A 25,556-nucleotide genomic window follows, 5' to 3' on the forward strand; every position below is an offset into this window, starting at 1 on the left:
AGACTTTTCTCCATCTGCTCCAGTTGAAGTATTTGTGGGTCGCGCCCATTCTTTAGTTTTGTGGGTCGCTCCCATTACTTAGTTCTTTGGTACTTTGGAAGTATCTGTGGGTCGCGCCCATTATTGCGCTTAAGATTATTTGAACATTGCAATTTTCAATAACCAAGGGTTTTGTAAATTTACAAATGTATCGATAGAGATAACCCCTTGAAGTTTAGAAGCTAGATTAGTGGGATATAGGATGCCTGATCTTAGCATTTTTGGAGATTTGTGTTGGCCAACTTTGGTATACGTTTGAATTTGCCGGCTTCCATTAGGGAATATCTAAATAGGTTTAGATATACAAACATATTTCTTCCTTGGTGATTTTGTATCCCCAGGGAATTAAAATATGACATAATGCAAAACAAGGATCCTTTGCTCTGGGCAATTTTACATGCAAAACGATTTTTGGTGTTCTGCCACCTAAAGCTAGTGTATTGAGTGTATTTTTGGTTTCTTGCACATACAGTGGTCTGTTGCGCTGTTTATGCAGTCTTTTCGAAAACTATTGAGAAGTGTTCCTTGTAAATATGGTTACAGCTACGTACAGTCTGGACTGTCCTGTTTTCGTCCTGAGTGTTGAATTGTGAGTTTAAATATGTGTTTAAATGTGTGTTTAAAATGTGTGTTTAAATGTCTATTTTGTTTGTGGGTTTTGTTGTAAATTGCGACAACGCTATTTACAAGAAATGGTTAGAGCGCGCTGTATTGTGTGTCTTGAATGTTTCAACACTTTCTGTTTCTGTTTGAAATGAGCTCATGTGTGTATTAAGAGTTTCTTGATGTTCTTCGGTTTGTTGAGTGAAATGTTGGATTAATTTATATGAGGTCGAAAATTACATGAACATGAAGCAGTTTACCATGCGACATGCTAAAATCGCTATATGTTGCTATTTAATTTATAAATTAAGCAAAACGCATATGTGCAAAATGTTAAAGGATTGAAACTAGATAAAGTTAAAATTCACATTCACTAGGAATATGAAGGGCCTCAAAAATAATTGTGCCTTCGGTAGCAAAACGAATTTGTAGCGGTTTTTGAAAGGCAAACATTTCAGCTAAAGTACATTTTTCCTTGCCAGATTTAAATGCATCTTTTTGCACGTGCATTTTTAAACCGTTTTCAGTAAAACTAAAAGCGTGCTCAGGTTTCAGTATTTCTTTCAGGTTTTCAGCCTTTCCTGCCTTAAGGCAGCAGATGTTGTTTTTCGAGGGCCGTACATTGCATTGGAACGTTTTTAGCACAGTTGGATCTTTTTAATTTTAGATTAGTGTTTTAGAGGGTTACAAAATAAGGTTCTGTGTATCACTAGAAAACATCCAAATGTGGTTTTATTCTCTTTAAGCAATTTTTAAAAAGTATATTTTTTGGTTCTTATGCTAAATACTGATGGCCTTTTAAAAAGTGGCGCAGAAATGTGACGCAGGAAAATGTCATGTTTAAAGTTAAGCTTTTGCGCTTCGGCGCATAAATGGATTCATCTAAAATGATAGGCAAGGGACGCAACTCACCTTTATATGTGGAATTCTCATAAAAAGATAATTGGTTTCTTTGAAAGAAAAATTATTCAATATGAACAAAATTATCTGAAAAAAAATAAGTGCTTTTTAATATCGTTTTTTGATATTTATAAAGCTTAGTACTCATGCTATGACTCCCTAGCATTAAAATTTGATTTAAGTTATGTGTTACTGAATAATTAGGTAATTTGCATGTTGGTTTTCGCTTGGCGCAGGCGTAAAACATTTTTTTTCTAGGATTTACTTGAGAGATGCCCAATGTTCAACCTCTGTAATGTGTAAAGGACATTCTGAGGATGATTAATATGCAAAGCAATCATAGGATATTAACTTTTAAGTTCCCTGAATGCCAAAGTCGAAAATGGGTAAATTAGACTATTTAAAGAGGCATTCTTGCCATTAGAGTAACTTTTACAGTGTCTTAAGCTTTAGTAAATACATACATTTAGGTATCATATAAGTTTGCCAGTTATTCTTATTTGGGGTGCTATGCTGCCTCAGTGAGCCAATGTGAATGATGCACAGGTTTTGTTTAATATCAGGATTGAAGGTTCTAGCCTTGGCAGGGCCTACTTGGACATTCATGTTTAGGGTTGGTGAAAAGGGGTATCTTTGCATAGGGTGGTAACAAGCAGTTGTTTTAAGCTGGTATGCTGTGTTGTTGTGCTCAGCAAATTCTTCACAGTGAATGTTTTAAAAATTCTAAGAATAAGTGACTTTTAACGTTTTAAAGAAGTCATTTATAACATGTGTTTTTCAATAGGGTTGATTATTGGAGGGTTAAAAAGAGTGGGACAGTTTTTGCATTTGTCAGCTCCAGGGACGAATAGGAGGATGGTCAAGGAACGCACGAAGTATGTCAGGCAGAGTTTGACCTGAAGGTCAGTGAGGTGGGGGTTAGGAGTAAGTGAAACCAGATGTTCTGCTGAGGGCCTTTCGGACCTCAGGGCATTTTGGCGCAGGGGATGTAGAGTGTCTGTGAATGAGTTCTGCTTTTTGAGAAGTTGGAATTAGTATGTTTTTGGAAGATGGTTAATTACAGTTGGTATTTTGTATGTTATGGCAAGTCAGCAGTATGTTGAAAAGAGATGGGTTTTTATTATGACTTCTTTGCAAGGAAATGTTCGTGTTTTTTCATGATTTAGCATTTTCCCCTTTATGAATCGTCCCTGCTGGTCGACACTGTAAGTTTTATTTGACAGTTCAATCTCCAGTGCTGGTGATGATCTGTCAAAAGGGTGGGAGTAAGCGAGAGTGTAAATTTTGAGATTAAATGAAAGTGTGCAATTTTGATTTTTGATTCTAAACCTGGCAAATTAAGCAGGCCTGCATTGATGGGTTTTGGGCTGCATGAATACATGCGTCACTGCTTAAGTTATTGTGATTTGTCCATGCCTTTTTGTGCTTGCTATACTGCATGTATATTTGATGGCTTGGTATATGTTGGCTGTGTTTTATGTTGCTACTTAAGAAATTATTACAAGTTTGCCTTTATTGCAAGGAGGCATGTATGACGATATGTGTCACTTTTACAATAATTGGGTAAAATTTGTATTGACACTAAATTTCACAGACATGATGTTTGCATGCTGTTGACACGAATAGACAAACACCTCACCAGTGTAAGTCAAAATTTGGCCATAATAGTATTGAAGTAAAATAAAAGAGATATACATGAGTCATGATATTGCCCTCTCCCTTATGGACCAGGTAATTCTAAATTTATGTATCCTTGATTGGACCTAAGGATGAAATTATGGATTTGTGGCTCTTGTTAAAGGTGACCTAAACGTTTCATTTTTTTCCCTGCAGAAGGAACTGGACCATTAACTGACATTACCGTATATGGTGTAAGGGCGTGGTAGAGTCCAAATTTCTGCACTATTTGTGACTTTTGTGTCCATGTTTTTTGGTATTATGTCACAAACTTGACTATCACCCAAGAATTTTGTTCTTCCTATAGATTTTTCTTTTGTTGTTTCTCCCCTGACCGATGCCGCATCATGCTTAGTTATTGGGGATTTTAGTTGTGTCCTATTTTCATTTCCTTTTTCCATATTCCTTTCACCAGTCAGCCCATTTATTATTATGGGTGTATTGTTTATGTGCACACTTTTAGACTAGAGTGATGTATCAGGGATCCCCCATGTTATGTAAAAAGTTTTTTTCAGACTGATCGTCGGGGTAGTGACAGGCTGGTTAACTGACCCAATGTTATAGTAAGACACGTTTTCCATCTCAATAGGAGATATCTTAAGCTTACCTTTTTAACATGACTTATTTTAATTCCTCAGTTCTCTTTTATTCCTGCTGCTTTAATTTGTGGTGGGATCAGATGTGTTTTAATCATGCAAATAGCGGGACTCTCCAGTTCTGGTCTTGTTGTCTGCACATTTGATCATTAGCCTTTGTATTGCATAGTGCACTTAATGCACATTTTTAAAGAGACTTTTCTTCATGTCCTCGATATTCTGTATTATGTCATTCCTCTATTTGAGATGTTCTAGATAAGGAATTTAGGAGCACTTAATCATTGAGGAAAATATGTATTTGCACCATTAGACAATGCCACGATATGTAAAAACATCCATTTAGATAGAATTTTCATGTAGTTATTTACCCTTAGATGATGAAGGATATGCTCTCACACGAAAACCCAATTGAAAAGCCCAGAGACACCGTTTGCCTACTGCCTTTATGTTTGAAATTGCTTTTTGAAAATGACAGGGCATTCTAGACCAACATTGTCCCATGGCGCGTGGCCACTCCTTTGCAGATTGCAGGCCACTTGCTTTCAGTCCCCTTGTCAAAACCCATGAACTGTTTTTTGTGCTTGATTTGAAGGAAACTAACAGTTGTCACATTTCCTATATCACTAGGTTCTGCGGGAATCTTCCAGAGTCAAAGGAAGAGTGATACCCTGCAGACCTGTGATCGAGACTAAGCACACTCTCCATCAGTGACAGATGAAAGACAGATTTCTTGGCCCTACAATTCCTGCAACCAAGTAGTGTGACAGCAATCATTAGTGTGACAGCGATCATCAGCGTGCCCCCAATGGTACCTCCCAAGCAAGCCATTTGTTTCATCAGAAGGCGTTGTAAACAGAAAAAGAAAAGAGGAGCTGGTTTCAAAGATGCGAAGGATCCCTGTTGTTGATGGCAGGGCTGTCATCCAGTTTGTTCAGTTTGTTCAACTGTCATGTGCTTGAACCTCTGACAGCGCGTGGTCCCCTGATCCCCTTGGCCTGAGTTTTTGGCCCCCCACACACCTCTTTTCCCTTTGCTCCAATGGAAAGGCAGTGCACCCAAGGATCCACGTTTGGAAAAAGGCACTACATTCTGGTTCCCATGAGAGAGCAGCTTGAGCGTCCTCTGACACTCTGATGAGTGTTGGAGTCTGAAAGTGCTGCTGATCTTGCTGGGTTGTTTCTCAGTAGTGCTTGGATCTGCATGAAATGCTTTGTGCCCTTGATCAATGAAGGGTGCATAATCTGTAGTATCTGCCACGAAGAAGAGACACTGGTGCACTGCCTTGAGACATTGAGACTTTGTAATTGAGCTATGAGTGTTTGCCAGGAGGGCACTCCAACGGATACTGAGTCACGAAGAGCCTGAATGGAGAGGCCCAACGCGAAGAAGACACTGGAAGTGGATTTGATGGACAATAGAAGCCTACCAGCAGAGGCTTTGACGGACTCTGGGTATTTTCTGTGAGCTTGTATAGAATTGGAGTTTGGAAACTAATTTTTGCAGCTTTGCTAGCATTATTTTAAAGTACTATTCCCTTGAGTAGAAGCAGAATAACGTCCATTTTTTGTGAAAGAGTATTCCCTTTTCACCTCAGAGCATTAATGAGAGTCACCACTGTTTCACTTGAACATATAATGAATTACAGAAATGCATGAGAAGACCTAAAATGTACTAGATAATTTTAGGATTTACGCTTGCTTAGGGTTGTGGAAAATTATGATTAATTTGTAATAGCGGTCACTACTTTGTTCTTATGTTCCTAATGACGCGTTTTCTAGTGTGTTTTAAGCAGGCATTGTCTTTTATGGGTGGGATTGTTTTTGCTGCCCAAATCACATCTGCACCCACCTCCCAAACCTATGTCTTTTCCTACTTCTACTTCTTTTCATCTTTCCAGATGTTACCCGAACACGGATAGTTAGGAGATCAGAGTTTACTGATAAATCCCTTTTGTACCGTTTACATCAACACCAGTTAGTAGTTGAACATCACTTATTGTTGGGTGTGTGGTCTTGTACCACATACTACAGATAGAGGCACTCCCTATTTTTGTCCTGCCATATATGGCCTTTGTGCTACTGCGTGTGTAGGGAGACCTGTCCCGAGAGAGTCGCTAGGTAATAGGATTACGCTTCAGTAACATCTTGAGGATTTTTTATAAAATATAGATCTGGACCCAGACTAGCGTGAGTATAGGTTATTGCCTATGTAAGGGCAAAAGGTGCGTCTGTGGTACTTTAAATTCTGGACTCATGTAATAAACTTTGTCGTAACATAACGATTTTTATATCAAAAGACCGAGAATGGCCAGTACACTATGTACAAGCATTTTCGTTATGTTCCAGTAACCATTTCACCTCGAAATTGTCATTTTCGTTTTGAACCCTTGGCATCCATTTTGTGTACAGCAGCCATGTGGTGTGTTGCCCTTTACATAGGCTATAACACACAGCTAAATTCGATCCCAAAAAGCCACGTACACCTTGATTGACTTTTTCCTGACCTGGACCAGGTGAAGCCATTGCCCCAGGCCGAGCCTGTTTGGTCAGTTCCTCTCCCAGTGGCCGAGCAAGATAACATCAAGGCCCAACATGCCATAAACCTTTTCATCGCGCACGCACCCTGCCTATCTTACTTCCATCTGTCCCTGTTCCTGCCTCCACGAGCTATTTATGCCATGGGCTGTGATCTTACTGTTTTGGGGTTATCCGGCCTTGTCAGCTAAAGAATGTATTCATTATGTGGACATTGTTTATGGCCTGGACTTATCTTGAAAGTGGGTTTTGCATCTGTGTGCACGTTCTGGGAATGTATTTCAAATATGTGCCTAAGGCATAAAAAACTGTATAAAAGGACTGTGCGGAGTCCATGAAGGCAGGCTATCTCATTCAGTCGCTTTTAGGCGTGGCTGGGCGACGTAGCCTCACTGTTGTATGTAATAAAGATGTCTTTTCATATTTCAGATTCTCTGTCAATTCCTTTGCTGCTTTTTGAATGGACTACCTATTGGTAAGACCCCTGAGTAGGAGTATGTGGATTTTCTAGAACCGCACTGGTAGGTGCCTCATTGAGTGACCGCACTCGGAAAGCATATCAGCAGAGTTTTTTGTATTACAGGTCATTGGTACAAAAGGCTGGTTTCTCATGTTGGCACACTGATCAGGCAATGTTTCACTTTCTGCAGCAAATTAGTGATCAGGGCAGGTCACTTTCGTACGCTAGGACTCATGTAACTTCCGTGGGGTTTTTCGCCAGATTAGCAGGCCTGTACGATCCTGGGACGTCTTATGTAGTCAAAAGAGCCTTAACGGGGTGGGCCAGGAGGGAAGGCCCCAAGCGAGACAGCAGACGGCCTTTAGATGTTGGGACCTTACAAGTCATGCTGAGCGCCCTCCCTAGACTATGCACCTCTACTTTTGAGGGCACGCTATTTGCAGCAGTATTCTCCCTAGCCTTTTATGGTGCATTCCGCCTGGGGGAGATTGTGGGAACATCTCGCAGCGACCACTGTGGGGGCTGCAGTTTGGGGATACCAGTGTTAGAGCGGGGTCTTTGGAAGTAATCCTGAGAAAATCTAAAACCGATCAGTTGGGGAAAGGGGCAGTGATTCAGTTGCGCCCTGCGCCGGAGGCGCCTATTTGCCCGGTCGCGTGTATGCAGGCATATCTAGCCATCCGCCCCGGGGGGAGGAGTCAAGCCTTGTTCATTCATGAGGGGGGGGATTGTGTGTCACAGTACCAGTTCAAGGCAGTGCTGCGGATGGTCTTGGTAGATCTGGACTTGGGGGACTCTGGTTATTCATCCCATTCATTCAGGATAGGGGCTGCCACTTTGGCAGCAGGAGCGGGTTTGTCATCCAAGGCAGTGAAGAAGGTGGGCCGTTGGTCGTCCGACTGCTTTAGACGATACATGAGGCCTGAATTACTTTGACTTCATGCAATGCCATGCCCATGCCTGACTTTTCTATTTCTTCTCCGATTACTAGTATGCCTGGGAAGGTGGTGTGGGTATTGGGACACTCGATTGTTCGGCGAGCAGCGGTCCGATTGCAGCAGCGGCGAGTGCGGAAACCACCTGGGCTGTAAGGGACAGAATTTTTGTGGCACGGTGTGGGAGGAATGCGTATCCGGCACCTGCGGCGACTTGTGGAAGACATCAGAGCACGTGAGGGGCAGAAGTCCCCCGCATTGATCATCATCCACCTGGGCGGCAATGACATGGTTGACAGGGGCCGCCTGGCAGTCAAAGAAGCACTGCTCACAGAATTTGCTTGACTTGGGCGGACCTTCCCCCAGGCCAGGATAACATGGTCTTGCATGATCCCGCGACGATGGTGGGGCGATGGAATCCGGGCTTATCCGCTAAATGTGTCAGTGAGACGTCTCAACGGGGAACTGGCAAAGATGTGCTCAGGAAAGGGCCGCTTGCTACATCTCTCACACAAGATGATCTCAGGACCTAATATGTTTCACCATGATGGAGTACATTTATCTGATACTGGTATGGACACATGGATTAAAGGGATTTGGTCATTTGTGCTGAACTTGGCTGCAGGGGGGAAGGGCGACGGACCTTTGGGCCCTAGTCTCCCTTGTGGCGGAAAAGAGACATTTGACCACTGATAGACTTACAAAATGGAGGGGAGTCCGCCTTGCGCACTCCCTATGCCAGCACTGAGGGGAGAGAGGGTAAGCTCTCCGCAGGGGGATGGAGACCACTGGCTGGGGAGGCAAGGGCGTCAGGTACGAGCCTCCCAGGCAGCCTGGTGGACGAGAGGTGGGGCCCTGGAAATGGCGGACAAGGACCCGAGGGCTGGGGCCCATCGCTCAGAGGCGCAGGTGGGTTGCACCTGGCGCGGGCATCTCTACCTGAGGGGATGCGAACCTGAGGGCCCCTTGGTGCTGGGGGAATCAAGAAGTTATGAGCAAGTGCAAGATAAAATGTGTAATAAAAGTTGAGAAGATGAGTTATAATAACGAGAAATGTTGCTCATAATTTGATAAATGTTTAATAATCTATATGTCATGTTTATGAATTTGTGATTAAACATGGCCTTTTTTACACCCACCATTTGCTCCAAGTGCATTGATTGGTGGGGAGGCGGGTGTGGAGCATGCTGGGGGATCCGGGCCCTATACAAAGGGCGAGGCTAGATGAGCCCACCTTTAGGGCCTGGCCCCCCGGCCCACACCACGCCATTTCAGTGGCCCAGGTATCCGGCTGGCTGTCCTATGGGCAGGCAGCCTAGGAAGTGCTTCCGGTTCAGGGAGGGGTGACGCACGTCCGGTGGGGGCGTGGGGACAGAGGCCATGACCTATTTAGGTCTAGGTCACGGGCCACTCGGCCTCTTTCCCCGCCAGCACCGGACCTGCTCGCCCACTCACCTCGCCCCCTTTGTTAACCTTGCTTTAATCTCCCGCCCACCCGTCCCCTTAAGGCAGTGAGTTGAAGGTGTGTGTTGCGGAAAAGAGACATTTGACCACTGATAGACTTACAAAATGGAGGGGAGTCCGCCTTGCGCACTCCCTATGCCAGCACTGAGGGGAGAGAGGGTAAGCTCTCCGCAGGGGGATGGAGACCACTGGCTGGGTAGGCAAGGGCGTCAGGTACGAGCCTCCCAGGCAGCCTGGTGGACGAGAGGTGGGGCCCTGGAAATGGCGGACAAGGACCCGAGGGCTGGGGCCCATCGCTCAGAGGCGCAGGTGGGTTGCACCTGGCGCGGGCATCTCTACCTGAGGGGATGCGAACCTGAGGGCCCCTTGGTGCTGGGGGAATCAAGAAGTTATGAGCAAGTGCAAGATAAAATGTGTAATAAAAGTTGAGAAGATGAGTTATAATAACGAGAAATGTTGCTCATAATGTGATAAATGTTTAATAATCTATATGTCATGTTTATGAATTTGTGATTAAACATGGCCTTTTTTACACCCACCATTTGCTCCAAGTGCATTGATTGGTGGGGAGGCGGGTGTGGAGCATGCTGGGGGATCCGGGCCCTATGCCTAAAGAAGGGCTGGATTTCTATGTCCAAATAAGGGCAATGTGAATTGTACCTATATAAGGGCATAAAACGGGAAATCTATATACGAAATCTAAATCGACACACAACAGGGGAACTGGTGGCAAAAAATAAGAGGGACTGGCATAGGGGAATGCAATTCAGTCACGTGAGGGTGCAAGGGGAAACCTTGTTCATTTCTATTTCCACATCTAAGACCGATCAGGAGTGTAGAGGGGACGGGTTGGTATTGCAAAGGGCATGGGGGAGTGTTTGATGCCCCTTCTCTAATATGGAGGCATTCCTGGCACAAAGACCAAGGGGCGCGGGGACCGTTACTAATGCATGATGATGGAACCCCCGCTCACTACATTTCAACTCTGGAGGGTCATGGGTGTGGCCATCAAGGCAGCCGGTTTGGACACAGTCAGTTTTGGGACTTACTCATACAGGATTGGGGCTGCCACCCAGGAAGCTGCCAGGGTTTTTCCGGGAGCGCGGTGCAGAGGATTGCTAGATGGCCCTCAGACTGTTACAAGCGCTATGTGCGGCTGTATATGCTCTAATGTTGGTTTTGTGTCACTCACTGTAGTTTTTCTCTTTCTGATTGACTTGCAGTTTCCTTATCATGTCCGGCAGGAGGGTAGCTTGCATCGGTTTGTCGTTTGTCAGCGCATGCTGGACCCCAGGTACCCACCTGGGTGCGAAAAGAAATGGAAGTGTGGATTATTGGTCACTCATATGTGAGCAGGTTGAGGCAATTTTTCTTTTAAGGCAACTATGCACACAGAGCAGGTCAGGACGGTTTTAATGTCTCTTTTCATGGTCAGGTAGGGCTACGCCATGAGCAGCTTAGAGGTATGTTGTTTAGGTTGCTGGGCAAGACCTGTGTACCCCCTGCAGCGATTATCTTGCATATAGGGGGTAATGACTTGATGCATCTAGGCAGGAAAGGCGTAGTAGAAGCCCTGATTACAGAGGTGGGGTGGTTGGCAAGGAGAGGCCCCCAAGCAGTGCTGGCCTGGTCACACATGGTCTCCAGATTTCAGTGGAAAGGGGGTGAGTGTCTGGGCCCTGAATCATTCAGTTAAAAGGATGAACAGGGTTGACAGCTTATTCCAATCCCCGACGCTTCAGACAAAGGAGCATGGGTGAAATTGTGGGGAGACGTTTTTCCTACAGGATGGCGTGCACCTCTCCAAGCAAGGTAATGAGTTTTTCCTGGAGAATTTACTTGCCTGGCTAGTAGGGGAGGGAGTGCGTTGTGTGTTTGTACGTGGATTGTCTGTCGATCACCCCCCACCGTGCAGAGGGGGTCCCGGCTGTGTGCACGCTCTCACCCCCGACCCGTCGTAAAGGCCATGGAGAGTCCCCTGCCGGAGGGCCAGTCCCTCCTCAGTCTGTGTGCTTCAGGCCTGAAGAAGGCTGCCATTTACATTTACATTTACATTGTTAGGCTCATGGCTAGTGCCAACTGTAAAGTGTCAGCGTCGCTCTTCAAGCTATTCCTTGCCCTGTCCCCGGCTCAGAAGCCCAGCAGCAGGCAATCCCTGCTGGGCCTGCCCTGGCTGCAGGAGCGGGGACTAAGGGAGAGCAGGGTCGTGCAGAAATGCGTGGCTTTGCAGGCAGCTGCGGCCTCCCACCTTCACCCTGTGACTTTTCTCTTCCAGACCAGCAGGAGCTTTGCAGCCGTCATCCAGGTGCTGGACGGCAAGCTGCGGTGAGTACTGTACGGCTGCCTACTCTGTTTAACAGCTTTAATTTAAAATGCGGGTGTCTGTGTGGGTTATACATACTTGGGATGTGCGAGGTGCAACTCTTGTTTAACAGTTGCTGCAGTACTTTAAGAACGTGGTATTGTTGTGGAATAAATAACAATAAGAAGCAAGTTACTCATAGAAAAACCAAAGGGGATGATGGACGGAGCGTTGACAATACAAACACTCACCCCCAGTCAACTGATCTGGGTTTAATCCATCACCGTTCTTTAGCTCACTCCGCCACCCCAGTTCAGACATGGCCATATGCAAATCAGTCTGACCCTGTGCCTCATGGGAACAGTCCAGCCCGAACTGCCAAGCCATGTCTTCCCTGGACCGGAACCAAGCTTCCCAGTACCGGTTTCTGGCATTACAGCCGTCTTCAGCCGGGCTTACTTGAATCCAGTGGCAAAGTGAGCAAGGGACTCACGTCTGAGCATACCCTGCCAACTTAGGGCGAACAAAGAAAAACCAAAGGGGATGATGGACGGAGCGTTGACAATACAAACACTCACCCCCAGTCAACTGATCTGGGTTTAATCCATCACCGTTCTTTAGCTCACTCCGCCACCCCAGTTCAGACATGGCCATATGCAAATCAGTCTGACCCTGTGCCTCATGGGAACAGTCCAGCCCGAACTGCCAAGCCATGTCTTCCCTGAACCGGAACCAAGCTTCCCAGGACCGGTTTCTGGCATTACAGCCGTCTTCAGCCAGGCTTGCTTGAATCCAGTGGCAAAGTGAGCAAGGGACTCACGTCTGAGCATACCCTGCCAACTTAGGGCGAACAAAGAAAAACCAAAGGGGATGATGGACGGAGCGTTGACAATACAAACACTCACCCCCAGTCAACTGATCTGGGTTTAATCCATCACCGTTCTTTAGCTCACTCCGCCACCCCAGTTCAGACATGGCCATATGCAAATCAGTCTGACTCTGTGCCTCATGGGAACAGTCCAGCCCGAACTGCCAAGCCATGTCTTCTCTGGACCGGAACCAAGCTTCCCAGGACCGGTTTCTGGCATTACAGCCGTCTTCAGCCGGGCTTGCTTGAATCCAGTGGCAAAGTGAGCAAGGGACTCACGTCTGAGCATACCCTGCCAACTTAGGGCGAACAAAGAAAAACCAAACTGAAATGCCAGAAACCGGTCCTCTGTAGCTTGTTTCCGGTCCAGGGAAGGCATGGCTTGGCAGTTCGGGCTGGACTGTTCCCATGAGGCACAGGGTCAGACTGATTTGCATATGGCCATGTCTGAACTGGGGTGGCAGAGTGTGCTAAAGAACGGTGATGGATTAAACCCAGATCAGTTGACTGGGGGGTGAGTGCTTGTATTGTCAACGCTCCGTCCATCATTTCCTTTGGTTTTGCAAGTTACTCATAGCCAGGCGTGACAAGTTTTAAATGTATTTGCCTTCCTGCCGAATCCTATTGTTCATTAATATATGTAATAAATGAAGACATTTTCTGTGAGATTGCAGAAGTAAAGTGTGCTTTGTATTACATTTGTTAACACTGGAGTATGAATTATTGTGTGGACCACGTTTGAAACAGAGTTAGTGCCTGATTGAGAGCCGTGGAAAACTGTGACCCGAGCCAACATCTCTTTGTTGACAGAGCAATGATAAGTGGTCTATTGACTGCGATAAAACAGGCGCCCTTGCTTTCTTTTCGGCAGACAAATATGCTGGAATTCAAGGGGGTGGAATAACCTTGTAGCTACTGTGACATGTGGATTTCGGTGCAGAAAACACACAAATCTGCGAATGCCTTTTTTTTTATTTCAAAAGTTTTTATTAGAAGAAGTTTTTACAAACAGTACAGAGTAAGCCGATCGAAGGCAACACTGGTAAATGTAAACATACGTATCAGTATTCTATTCCTCATTACCAAGAGAAATCTCAGGGTCTATCACATCTGGAAAAATTCAAAATTCTGAGATGTCATATTTTTTAGGTGTGATATAAGTAGACTTCCCGGAGTCAGGCCCTCGACAGAGAAGGGCTGGAGGAATCTATGAACCTATGTTCTTTATAAACACCAGCGCAATTTTTCTTGGTTTGGCAGAAAATGTCCATGAGTAGGTAAAATACATTAAAAACTGATATGGAAGCCGCAGTCAATGTTGCCTCAAAGTTACCTTAAGAAATGAAAGGCAATATTTCCCTCCATGTGTTCCCATACCTGGCGTGTCACGCAGTTGGGTGCTTACTTTCCCTCCATGTTAAAGAACAGTAGATATTTGAGCACCCATGCTAATGTGCTGCATAACTAAGTACATATAAGGTCCCAAAGGCGAGACCGATTGCATTGCAAATGCCTGTTTTAATTGATGTTATTACCAATTTGCAATCCTTTATAACGCTTATCTAAAGGGGGTGGGGGCAACAGGAAAGAATAGAGACAGATAATACTGACAAAGAAAGCAGCCAGGAAGTAGTGACACAATGGGTTGATTCTCAACACTTTCAAGACAATTGGGGGTTCATGCCCTTTTGTAAAGTTCAAGACCTCCAGGTTAATGGCAGGGTTTTCACCTTACCGGTTGAGGCCGGTTTAGGAAGGTGAAAGGAAATTTGGGACCGATTCTATGTATAAGATATAACCTATTTTTTTTTTATTATTATTAATGGAGAGTAGGCAAGCGGGATGCTTGTCAGTCACTATGGTGATATCCTAATTCATTATTTAATTAATTAATTAAGTGGGCTATTTCTTGCAATTTTTTCGTTGTTAACGATCGATGACCTTGTAATGCATGTTATATTATTGCTAAGTGTAATTACTTGTTGTCTTTATTTTTTTTTAATTCCGAAGTTCCGAAAATGATTAAAAAATACTTTACTTTCGCTAGATGTGGGGGGCTACCCTGGGGAGGGGTCACGTCCGAGAAAATAACGAGGATCAGATTGAAACAAGAGAGGTGGACTTCTTGGATGACGCAGTCACTGGCAGAGGCGCAACTAGAGCCAAATTTCGCCGGGGGGGGGGGCTAAGAAAAAAATTCGGGGGGGTGGGGGGGCTGAACCTTTAATCAGTAGGCAGAGTGGAGCTGTAGGGGCTCCAACAAGGGGTGAAACAACATGAAGGCCTAATTAACATTCAAATGGCTTTTAAAGACCTGTCAAACGTCCGGGTGCTGCTGTGTGTGTGCCCGGGATCGGTCTCATCCCGGGCTGCCACATACGAGGGGGGTGGTGGGGGGGAGGGGCTGAAGCCCGGTGAGTTCAATGGGTGTTGCGCGCCTGGTCACTGGTAGGAAGGGGTTGAGGGGCGTTAACATGTTCTACTTCGGGTGTGGGCTTCCCTTTCTTCTGGTTCTGATGGCAGCACAGAGTCCTAGTCTATAGCTGTCCCGGCTTCAAGCGTTTACGTCATAGGTGGACATCCTTTAAAAAGTGGTGTCTTTTCAGCACGGGATGCGCGTGCGCTGTAGGCGCGCGAAGAGCTGTCCACACATTAGGTGTTGCTTCCTGCTGTGAGTGGGGCGTGGGGGCAGTGGAGGTGTCCGCTCGCGCTTGCCTCGCCTGCCCGGAGGATCCTCACACCTCACCAGCCCCTCACTGCTCGTCAAGGACAGACGGTCTCGTGCCAAGTGTCAGCCAGCCAGCAGGGGGCTCATTTGCTTATCCGTGCTAAAATAGTAGAGTTCTCTTCCCAAGACAACACCTTCGGAAGTGTGAGGGATCGGCCGTGGCATATGTCCAGGATCACACATATACTGCACAGAGAGTATGCCAAGCGCGAGCAGAGCATCGGCAAGCGCGCACTTAGGGCCCGGCCCCCCGGCCCCCGCCCCCTCCCTGATCTAGATAGGGGCGGCCGGTCTGCCCCAATGGGCGACCGGCCGTTTATCACTTCCGGGGCAGGACGCACTTCCGGTGTAACAGAGGGCGGAGTCTGGTGACCTATTTAGGTTCTTGGGGCAGGGACCCCGGCCTCTCCTTCCTCTGTTGCACCGGATCGTGGGGGCCTCCCAGATGCGTCCCCCCTTCCACAGCCCATTTTGTATAGTTTTAAACTCCCAAATTCCCGAATTCCCTCGTCGGAGTTGGAGGCAGAGGTTCAGCGCAGCCGAGTGCCTGATGGGAGGCAACGAGGAGGAGAAGCGCGTCGGGTTGCAGCCGTCCATCTCCAGGTAAGGGGTCGGGGGTGCCGGGGGGCCTGTATGCAGCCACGGATTGCGGGAGGGGTGCCCGAGGCCGGCGATAGCATTGAGCCTACTCCGGTGGTCTGCGGCTGCCGGCAGGGCCCCTGGGCCTACGGGCTCCTTCTTGGATGACGTGGGCGGACTGTAGGGGTCGGGGTGCGGGGAGTAAACTCCAGCACATCCCCAGGACGGTCTCTTGGCCTCGCCTGGCCAGATGGGCAGCCAGGGCAGGAATCCGTCATGCGTTGTAGCACACTCTTTAGAATGAATCATCTGCAAGGGCCCCCCCTTTCGCTCAAATTGTAGGCCGTCGCTCCATTTATTCTATAGTGAGGGTTGGCATCAGCATACATATTGTAAATGATATGGAAACGGGCGTTTCGAAACGTATGCTGTATTTGGGCCTACATACCTTCTTTTAAGTCCTTTTCTTCAAAATATAGTTTTAAGGGCGGGACAAACTACTTCGAGTTTCTTCGTTTATTTTCTTTTGTTGATATTGCTCCGGGCACTAAGTGGCCTTTGAGGACTACAAAAAATATGCAACTCCATTGTCTGATGAGCGCGGGCTGCCGGTGCCGCGCTGGGAAGTCGGGGTGGGTCGGGGTTGGCCCTCCCTGCTCGGAACCGGTTCCCGCGTTTCCCGCCAGAAACGAGGCTGTTTTGTTAGTGTCCGGACATCCGGGGGCCTTAATTACAAGGAAAGGGAGACCAGGGTGCGAGAATCGTGCTGTAAGTAAATATTTGTGTGTGCGGGCGTAGCAGAGGGTCGGTGGGGCCTACTCAGCCTTTCATCTTTAATAGTTGCTTCAGTAAGCTCTGAGTCGAAAACGTGCTGGTTGTCGAAGGGTCTAATTACTGTGTCAGAGTGTATATTCGACTGGTTTCTTCTGACGAGAAACCAAAGGTATGGGCTCTGTTTTCCATGATGTTTGAGAAATCCTCATACTCCATGCCTGCTACGGGTTGAAGCCTGTCGGTACTCACACGGTTGTGGTCAGTGTTTATGGAATAACAATCCAGTGTGTGTGTGGCACTCTGTATGTTTACCCGTTGATCGATTACCCTAATGTTTGCACATGGGTGTAAGTTACTTGGGTGCTGGCGGGTTGCTCCTTCTGACCTATGGGAAGCTGGTGAGCTCAGTTGGTTGGAGCGTGGTGCTAATATCGCCAGGGTCGCAGGTTCGATGCCCGTACGGGCCAAAAGTGTAATTTTCCAAGGTAAATCAAAGTAAATTTAAGTTAGCCCCGAAAAATGTGTTCACATCCAAAGGGATTGTTGGTTTTAATCTTCAGTTCCCATTGCTCCTTGGCCACTGAAGAGGGAACGACTATGAGATCTTCATGAACCATTTACTAGGCAGTTCGCGAAAAACATAACCAATTAATCCAGATGATGGCATCTAACACATTGTGGTTTTTGGAGAATATAGGCAGATGTGACATCACATGAATAAGAACGCGCGGAGACATGGTAGTAATTTGGTCATCACGTGCCAGGCAGCTGACCTATGTCTGACACTTTCTTTAAATAGCAACCCCACAGCATAACATGCCTGTGCTCCTGTGAAACATCAATGACCGCTCGATCTTCAGAAAGATTCCTCTCTTCCTTGAACAACATCTTCAGAAATTCAATTTGAGAATGCCCGATTACATTTTATTTCCTTTGTCTTTAGCACCAGAAAGTTGCTAGTTGGGCGATTCGGCCCTAAGAAACACTCCCAACATAACATTACGATGCAAATGTTCCCTTTGACAAAACTTCTTGTCCACATGACCATGAAAAGGACTTGCCTCAACAACAACAAGGCGACTAAGATTGGAATTAGAAAATGAGGGGTCTTTGAATATCATACTAATGGTCCTGCCAGGGTAAAGGCTTTGGTCAGTGGGAAGGCCATGTCACTGAATAGGGTGGGGACGCGGAGAGCATAAGCTGCTCAAACGATGAGGGTATCCACATTCGCCCTGTGTCGGCGGAGTATGCTAGAAGCCACATCTTTCATCAGTGCTTCTGTAAATTCTCCTACCACATCTCTCATGAATGGTAAGATGTTTGCTGTGTCCTGATATAATTTCAGCAGCTGACTTTGCATCTTCTTGCTAATTCTATTTTGATTTTCCTTTAATAAGGGTTTGGCCCTGTGTGGACATTTTGAGCCAATATTCCAAGTTAGGTCGCCCTCAACAACTGATCGGGGTAATGGGCAACAATATTTTTGCGGGAGAACTCTGATATAAGTACATCTCCTTTGATTGACAGTCAAACCTTTTAGAAATTATTATCGGCTCAATCATAATACTTACCTCCTTTTTACATAGTCCTTTATTCGGGCGACTGTCATTTCCATGTTTTGTGACTAACAGGTGTTACTATTACTCAGTTCAGGGTTATTCAACGCTCCTACCTCAGAATGATGGAAGGCGTGGTTAGACTTGCTGGCAAGGGCCTATCACGTCAGCGAGGTACATAACAATAGCACGTGAAAATAAACGGCAGAGATGTTAATACACACCCAATACAATATACATAAGAGGAACTGCTTGAATCCCTCATGAAATAAAGGGAATATGTAGATTAAGACGGCAATAACCTTAATGTGATAAGGACTGACATATATTTGCTGCGTTTCTTTTCTTCAGTTGGGCAACTGAAATGTTTTTATCCGGGGGTGAATGCAAAAATGTCCAGTATTGACAATCATTCTAAAATATGCTTCATGAACGATGTCCTCGGAGGAGTGGCTCTCGGGGGCGTAGGTGTTACAAGGCAAAGGCTGGTGAGTTTCATCTCTTCAAAAATTGGGGTTTTAGCAATTTTAAGGGACCCCCACGGAAGTACTGTGACCTTTGTGTCTGCACCTGTGAGAATTTCGGTAATCCATCCTGGAGGTAATTGTGGGCCATGGTTTCTTCACATCCTGCTCCTGATGGCTGGGTTTGGTTTGGTAAGTGCTTATGGTTTGCAGATCCACAAGAAGACCATAGAGGAACTTAATGGGAGCAGACTGTCGTAGGGGGACAAGTCTTTATTGGTTGTCAGTGGGTATTTATTAATGAACAAAGGGATTAGGAGGGGCAGAACGTGCAAGAGTTCAAGTTCAGCGCTGAGTGATCTAAATGGGACAGGAGTTCTCCCTTACCAGCGAGTAAAGAGGTTTATTGCTAGTACTTAAGACAAATGAGGATAGCGCCATGTGGGTACCTTACATAGTGGTCTTGATAGAGCACGCGAGGCCACCCGACCAATAGTTTTCGCCGTTTCCGGCTTCAGGGCCCATATACTTTCAAATCACCATATACATCGATCAGGTGACTTCACGAGCTCTACCAATTTGTGTGTGTGTTCCCTACTATTATTTCTCAGTGCACCCGACTTACCATCCACCGATGCGAGTACCTAATGACCACAATGAATCAGGGAGCTAGCTGTAAAAGAAAGGCAGCAAAATACAAACCCCACCAATAACATGCAAAATACTGTTGAAATGACCACGGACAACTGGAAGTTTAAAAATGTTTATCTAAAGTTCATTTGCTTCGTGTATAAGGTACAGTAAAATAAGGCAATCAATAACCAAGATAACGTAAATGATATAGCTGTAAAGAAACAATGACAGAGTAATCATTGAAATACTGATATAAAGTATAACGAGAAGATACTATGTTAATCAGAATTATTTTAGCAGGGGCAGACTATGTAGGTATAACTACAGGAGGGCCTATAAAGAGTAACACGCTTCACTTAAGGTGAACGGGCCTTTGAACAATCTAGGCAATGAGGTTCTAGACCATATCAGAAAATGACAAACTGCAATGCAAAATATAATTTCTAACAAGTGTGAAGACATAGGAACAAACTTATGTGAAAAATGCAAATGACTTTCAATATTTGCGGAAAGACATGGAAAAATAACATATGCAATGGTGAACTTTATTAAAGCAAAAGTTAGAAATTCAGAAGGTGCAAGATTTTAAGAGGTTCAGATCAATATTTACCTAGAAAGGTGTGGAAACCAAACCCTGGCCACGGGTCAGTTAAGGACAGGAAACCCTCAAGGAAGGATACCCTTCAAAGGACAGCAGGTGCAGAATGGACACCCCGGGTAGGACAGGATACCCTCGGATAAGGAATCAGGACAGGACCTCAGGACAGGACAGCAAACCCTCAGGACAGGACCTCTCAGGACAGGACCGGAACCCACAGTTCGGAAGCAACGCCTGCGCTCCACCCGCTCTGCAGCTATCGATCAAGACCCCGATTGGGTCAGCGAACTCCCAGCAAAGTGCTTCGCCAGCACTTTAAGGTTCAGTAGAACCTTAGTCTATGGTCAAATTCGGACAGAGTGCTCCGCAGCGCTCTGTATCTTCAGTCACCTATTGAGTACGATGGGTCAGTGACAGGTCAGCTAAACCAGACAAGTCGGACGGTTCCCTAGGGGAACCCAGGGTAGATATACAGTTTGGGGACAGTGTACCACCCCCCAATGTTGCAAAGTGTCAGAATCCCTCAATTTCAATTGGTCCTAAGGTAGGATTTGGGTAACACACCAATCACAATACAAGATTTTAAGCCTTCATTAGCATACTTGGGTACCGCCTAGCAGGTTTGGGGTTCCCAGGAGAAACTGTGCAGAAACACAATGACATTTTAACATTGTAACGTAGTAGGGTCATGTGACTCCGTTCAGCCGAACTTGCAGGTCATTTCTCAGGAGCATCTTGCCCACTACTGCCAGCTGGCTAAGTTCCATCAGCCAAGGTTGTCAGGTCCCCGGAAAGTCGCATCTGCGCAGAAGGGACATCCAAGATGGCTCTCAGTATAGACAGACCCCCATTCCCCGCGGTACATGAAAAGTAAGCGAAAACAAATTAATACATAATAATGTCATCATGAAAACACATCACAGGGTTTGTACTTTTAACTCATCATCAAGAAATAAACTTATGCGTTCTAAATGTTAGCTATATTGATACGGCACAAGAGCAGTGGCACGAGCAGTACCACATGATGAGCACAGCTATGAATTACGCATGCGCATAAATTTCCCTCCACTTCTGCAGACGCGTCAGGACACGTGAGTGTGGCTGACGCATGCGCAGTAACTAAAATACAAGCGGCGGCCATGTTAAAGTACACAGGGTAAGTGTATTAGAAATACACGTAGGCAAGCTTCATAAACTTTGCCTAAACAAAAATACCTTATTACACATAAACGAGGTTCTTGACTTCGGCAAACCGCAAAATATGCGAAGCTTTGCTTCATCAGTCTCAGGGGCTTATAGTTATCGTGTACATACGGTTCACGGTACTGCTAATTCCGGAGTGGAAACCATATGATAAGCTGCGTTATTAATTCAACCCAAGCCCCCCCCCCCCCAATATGGCAATTATGATCCTGGAAAGTAGGCCAGATTCGGGTAAATAAGAAGTAGCTAGATTCCACTGGTCTGGTCGCCTTGTCTGATAACATAGGACCCCGCCTTCAAGTGGCGTGTAGTTCCCATATACCCTAGGTGGGCCCGTCAGGTTGGGATATCATAGACTAGGTTTTGTAGGCAGACAGCCTCCATGCTCCCCCCGTATACATTAGGCTCTATGGATCAGCGAGCGCACAGAGTCTCTTGAATCTCCGCCTAGTTTCTAGCATCCCCGGAACAGGACGGCCCTGATCCCCAAGAGCATGGAAACTATACAGTCACTCAGGCTCACTTAGTTTATCTCAGGAATACACAGGATAAAACGGGCTGTCCGTTTCCATAGAAATGTATATAACCGTTTCCCTGGCGCGCGGCAGGAGTTGGTCAGGCCTGGGGTCCTACTTGCAGTATGTTGACTGTCTGTAACAGTACCGAAGCAAGCCGTTCAGAGTAGTGTTAGCGGGACTGGGACTGAGCGTGTTGGGATACCCGGCCCCTCCCAGGCAGGATAGGTAGGGCAACGCTAACTGCAGAGGCAGGCTTTCCAGGCAGCACAATGGAATAGGTCGGGCGCTGGTCGTCCAACGGTGGCATGAGACCCATTGGGCCAGAATGGTAGTGTCAGAAATGCTAATGATTTGCCAATGACCATACTTGACTTTTCTATTTCTCTCCTGTTCAGTAGTGTGCCCGCGAAGGTGGTGGTGGCACGAGGCACTCGTTCATGCGACAAGCTGCAAGGCTACTATGGCAGTGGCGAGTGGTATGGCCGGTAGGCCTGAAGGGAACAGGGTTCCTGTGTCGGGGCGGGCGGCCCCGGAAAGATGTCGAGAGCCTGGAATGTCTTGGTGAGGCGGCTCAAGTAGGAATTGCCCAAGTCGTGCTCAGTGTGGGGCCACTTGTGTAACATTCCACCCGAATGGTCTCCAGTCTCCGGAGAGGTGAGGTATCACAAGGTTGGAGGTGACCAGGTGGGCTCAGTGAAGGGCTGCTGGTGTCACATTCCGCACCAAATGGTTTACCGGTGAGGTGATGTATCGCAATGATGGAGTGCAGTTATCAGGAATAGGTACATAGAGCTGGGTAGAGGATTAGGGTCTTTCATGGAGAGCGCTGGTGGGGAAGGTGGCGGACCTGTGGGCCCTGATCACCTTTGTGGCGGTAGAAAGACCTTGGAACAGTACAATTGACCGACGGAATGGACGGGAGTCCGCCTTGCGTACTTCCTAGGCTAGCACTGAGGGGGGAGACGGTAAGCTCTCCGTTGTGAAATAGGGCCCCGGCGGGGGAGGCTAGGGCGACAGGTTACGAGCCTCCTGGGTTCCTGGTCAGCCTGGTGGTCGGAGGGTGGGCCCCTGGAGTAGGCGGACAAGGATCAGAGGTTGGGGGCCCACTCCTCATGTGGCGCAGGTGGGTTCCGCCTCGCGTGGATGCACGACATGGAAGAGGGGAGCCAGAAGCCCCCCTTAGTGCTAGGGGATTAGAATCTTAATCTGGCGGATGAAGATCAGGAAGTCAAGAATAAAATTGTGTTGATAACTGTATGTAATGAATTTTGAAATGCCTTGTCATGTTTATGAAATGTCAAAAAATATTAAACATGGCCGTTTTACACCCACACAAATCTCTGTTGTTGATTCTCATGTGGGTCGTCAAGTATGAGGAGGGAGCGGGGAGCATGCTGGGGGATCCGGGTCCTATGCCAAGCGCGAGCAGAGCATCGGCAAGCGCGCACTTAGGGCCCGGCCCCCGCCCCCTCCCTGATCTAGATAGGGGCGGCCGGTCTGCCCCAATGGGCGACCGGCCGTTTATCACTTCTGGGGCAGGACGCACTTCCGGTGTAACAGAGGGCGGAGTCTGGTGACCTATTTAGGTTCTAGGGGCAGGGACCCCGGCCTCTCCTTCCTCTGTTGCACCGGATCGTGGGGGCCTCCCAGATGTGTCCCCCCTTCCACAGCCCCTTTTGTATAGTTTTAAACTCCCACCCACCCGTCCCTCTAGCTCAGTGGATTGGAGGGGCGTGTTGCGGTGGAAAGACCTTGGAACAGTACAATTGACCGACGGAATGGACGGGAGTCCGCCTTGCGTACTCCCTAGGCTAGCACTGAGGGGGGAGACGGTAAGCTCTCCGTTGTGAAATAGGGCCCCGGCTGGGGAGGCTAGGGCGACAGGTTACAAGCCTCCTGGGTTCCTGGTCAGCCTGGTGGTCGGAGGGTGGGCCCCTGGAGTAGGCGGACAAGGATCAGAGGTTGGGGGCCCACTCCTCATGTGGCGCAGGTGGGTTCCGCCTCGCGTGGATGCACGACATGGAAGAGGGGAGCCGGAAGCCCCCCCTTAGTGCTAGGGGATTAGAATCTTAATCTGGCGGATGAAGATCAGGAAGTCAAGATTAAAATTGTGTTGATAACTGTATGTAATGAATTTTGAAATGCCTTGTCATGTTTATGAAATGTCAAAAAATATTAAACATGGCCGTTTTACACCCACACAAATCTCTGTTGTTGATTCTCATGTGGGTCGTCAAGTATGAGGAGGGAGCGGGGAGCATGCTGGGGGATCCGGGTCCTAAATACAGTGCACGACTTTGTTCTGTCCCAGCCAAAGGGAATAATATCAGGGGTGGTCTTACTGCCTCTGTTGTACTCTAAGCATCTCTCTTGATAATATTAAAATTTCTTAATTATAAAGAGTGAGTCATTTTCCAACAAGGTTTACTTTTACCTCTCACCCTACTGAGCAATTTCCTTAACTGGCCCAGACCGAGTTTATTAATCGGCGAATCCAGGCATAAAAAAGTTCAGGCTGAGTGGGGGCGCCCTTAGTCCTTTAGACCAAGGCTCGCCAAAACAGCTGTTTGACAGTCACGATGTCCCCTGCCATAAGACCAACAGTCCTGACCCCTGGCCCTCATAATATAATTAGAACTTGCATACTCACAGTTTAAGCTACATTTGTCTCGGTGTCACCGAATAACTTAAACTCAGCTGTCAGGGCAGTGCACAGTCCAGAGGAAAGCTATGCGAGTACGAAAGTGATGTTTACTGTTTCCGAAATTAAAAATAAATGTTACAAGAATAGTCAAAGAAAGATAAATGAATTAATATATCACGTGGCCTGTCTGACAAGCCATTGAGAACAAGGCAAAAAAGATAGTTGAGTCAGTGCAATATACATTCTAAGAATGCACTAAAATAAAAAACAACAACTGCAAAGCAGAATATTGGCCAAACAAAAAAAACGGAAAACAGCAAATGTCGCATTATAAAAATTATAATTTCCTAATATTTTCTATAAAAATTGCTTTTATTTTAAGTAGATCTATATCCACGGCACCGAAGCACCACCAGAATGTTTTCTAGTAATACAAACAACAAGTATAGGACCCGAACCCCTCAGTATGCTCCCAGCCCCGCTCCCATCCAGACCCACAAATCAGTGATTCAACAACCATTGTTGTGGGTGAAAAGGGCCATGTTTATTACCATAAAAACATTCAAATAAACACAACAATTCATAACTAGCAATTCAATAACACTTATCAAACTGTATTAACATTTCTTGACACATCACAATTTACATATATGCTCAACCTAATATCATAAATCATCAGCATTTTGTATAAAAGATGTTATCTATGGTTCCAGCACTAAGGTCCTTTAGGTTCACACCCCCCAAATGAGAACCGTGCAGGCGCAACTCACCTGCGTCCTTAAGAAGTGCGTCCCTCCCATCTGGTCCTTTTCCGCCAACCTAGGAACCCACCCCTCCACCTCCAGGCTGATAAAGGGGGGATTCTTAGGGTATAACCTGGGGCCGCGGCCCCATGGCTTGGTCTGTAACGTGGCACCCTTGTCCACCAGCCGGTGTACCCATTCCGTCTGAAGTGAACTTACCATCCCTCCCCTCAGTGCTGGCCAAGGGAGTATGCCGGAGGACTCCATTGTACGTGCTCTTCCATTTTTAATGCAATCGGTCTCGCAATTGCGAGATTTTAGGCTATTGGCATTGTAAATGATAACGCCATTATATATGTCTTTTTCAAAGCAACACATATATAAAAGGCATTGTCATTTCTATTGCTAATAGCTCAAACTCTCACAAATGCAAGAACACTTTAATGGTAGCCGCACCCCTTTCTTTAGACATTGCTCAAAATATTGTAAAGCGTATACGTTAGTAAAGCGCGCCATTAGGGCAAGGAACCCAGGGATCCCGGCTATGCCCTTGTGACACCGGGCCGTGGGATTGGACAGCGGACCGGCAGGTATCCCTTCCCGGGCAAGACGTGATGTCACTTCCGTCCGGGACTGGCGATGAGGGGGAGGGGAGTTGCTGGGGGCCTTTTTCGTTCACCTTGCCCAGACCCTCATCCTCTCTTTTCTCCAGCGCTGGGCCCGGTTACAGTGGAC

This window comes from Lissotriton helveticus, chromosome 12 (assembly GCF_964261635.1).
Source record: "Lissotriton helveticus chromosome 12, aLisHel1.1, whole genome shotgun sequence".
Lineage (NCBI taxonomy): Eukaryota > Metazoa > Chordata > Amphibia > Caudata > Salamandridae > Lissotriton > Lissotriton helveticus.